Consider the following 2,317-nt stretch of genomic DNA (forward strand, 5'->3'; position numbering starts at 1 on the left):
GGGCCTGGCTCAGCGTCGGCGCAGCGGACTACGCACACGGCTCCGCCCGGGGCCCTCGCACTGCGCCCCGCTTCCCTCCAAGTTACTTTGGCGGCCGGTGGGAAACTGCAGGAGGAAGGCGACGTGCAGATAGGGGGCTGCGCGCTTGTGGTCCCGGGAGTCTGAGAACCCCTTTCCTCAGCCTCCTCTGTGCCTTAGCCGGGCGACCCCCAGAAATCTCAGAGGAGTCGTAGGTGCTGCGGTACCGGGCGGTGCGCGGAGAAGGGTGGGGATCCGGAGCCGCAACCCAGCCCTGTTGGTGTCCTGGAACTGGTTAAGCGGCAGCTGCGCCGGCGAGAAGCGGTCTTGCCTCGAAAACCTCAAAGAAAAGTTTGGCTCTTCGCGTCTTCCGGCAGGTCCCCCAGCACAGTCGGACCGCGGCGGTAGCGGAAGAGGGCACCCCGGGTGCTGGCCGAGCCTCGGGAATTTCTCGCGCGTGCTTTCCTTGGCTGGGTGTGGGTGCACCACAGTAAATGAAGAGCAGAGGTTAAGGCCAGCCGGCCTGGCGGAGCTGGGATGCCTAAACCTGCAAGACGACGCCAACCCAAGTGTTCGGCTGGAGAGCGGGAGGGGAAACAATCACTTTCAAATGGATCCCTCCAACTCCTGGATGGGCTGATGTCAGTCTCCGATCGCCTTCCGAGAGGGAGACTGAGCCCCCACACGCGGTGCCAAGAGCCCGGGGGTGAGCTCTCAGAAGTGTCCCTGCGACTCCGGCGGGTCCAAGCCTAGCAACTTGTAGAGATGCATCAATCAGTTTGAAATGGGAAAAGAGAGAAAAAAAAAAGGGAGCGCACGAGCGAGTGGCACCTCCCCGATGACTACATCAGAAAACCTTCCCGCAGCTGCTCCTCTTTCCCTCCTTAGGCACAGCAGCAGCAACAGAGGTGAAAACCACAAACCGAATCCTAAAACCCCTACCCAGGCGGGAAAATAAATAAACTTGAGTGCAGCAGCAGCAGCAGCACGAGCAGCCCAGGAGGAATTGAAACGACTGGCAAGAAGTAGAAAGGGTTTTGCAAAAGTCAGTTTTGCAAAAGAGGGGGAAAAAAAAAAAGAGAAAAAAATGCTTTATGGGAAAAAAATCTCCTCGGGCACGCCCCCTCGTTAATGACTTGCGTGTAAAGCCGACAGCGGCGGCGACCCAGCGGCAGCAGCCTCAGCAGAGCGCGAGGCCGCGCGCGTGAACGTGGACGTGGGCGGGGGGATGGGGCTCCGCCCGGGCGTGTTGCGCGGGGCGCGGGGCTGGCGAGCGGGCGGGCGGCGCGAGCGCGGGTGTGAGCTCCGGACAGAACAGGGGGAGGTGCCGCCAGCCCGCGCCCAGCCAGCGCTGCTGCCGCGGCGGCCCGGGTCATGTGGACTGCTTTTTTTTTTTTTTCTTTTCCTCCTTCCACGCCGTTTACTTGGGAAGGGTGGGGGCGGGCGGAGGGGAATAGCTGGAGCAGCCAGTCAGGGAATGGCCTGCTGTTTGCCTACAGATTGGGGGTTTTTCCTCTCTCTTTACTCCAACCGGATTGGTTTGCTCCACGAGAAAGAGGCGTTTTCCTAATCTCCTCCCTTCCCCACGCCTCCTGCCCCCTCCCCCGCCCCACCTTCCAGAAACCTGACTAATTGAATTACTGGGAGTGCCGAGGCGCCCTCTCCTGCGCCCGAGCCCGGCAGCCACGTGTAACCCTTTGGGTGCTGAATTCCGTCTGGGCTAAGGAATGATTTGACATCTTTCTACCTGGGAGTAGGGTCTTTCGGTTTTAAAGGAACCGGTGCCCACCCTTTGGCTGGAGAGCCGGCATCTGTCTCTAGTACCCCTCAGGTGACGGATGGGCTGGGACGGAGCCTCTGGGAGTGCGCGCTCCACGCCGCACCGTGCCTGGCGCTGGGTTATCTGGAAATCTGAGCACCCCTCCTGTGTCTTTCAACCCTCCTCTTCCCACTTGGGATTTAAAGATTCTTGGGCAGGAAGCGAGTTTTCTTTAAAGTGATGCTCTGAAAACACGTTTTTAAAAATCAGGCAAATCACAGTTTAAAGTGATTACAATTCAGCGCGAACCTTCCACAGAGAGGAAATGAATGCGGCAGACGAGCCCTTCAGAAATAACCTCACACCTCTTCCATTTCAACCTTGAGGGTGATTTGCTGCCCACTCCCCAAAGAATAAACGCCTTTAACGAACCCGGTGCAGAAAGAAATGGGGGCCGGGGGTGGGGGTGTGGGAAAGAAAGCAGTTCCTTTATTGTTGGAAAAGGCCCCTCGGTCCTGGACTTCAAGGGCAGGTTGCAAG

This window comes from Colobus angolensis, unplaced genomic scaffold (assembly GCF_000951035.1).
Source record: "Colobus angolensis palliatus isolate OR3802 unplaced genomic scaffold, Cang.pa_1.0 Scaffold298, whole genome shotgun sequence".
NCBI lineage: Eukaryota > Metazoa > Chordata > Mammalia > Primates > Cercopithecidae > Colobus > Colobus angolensis.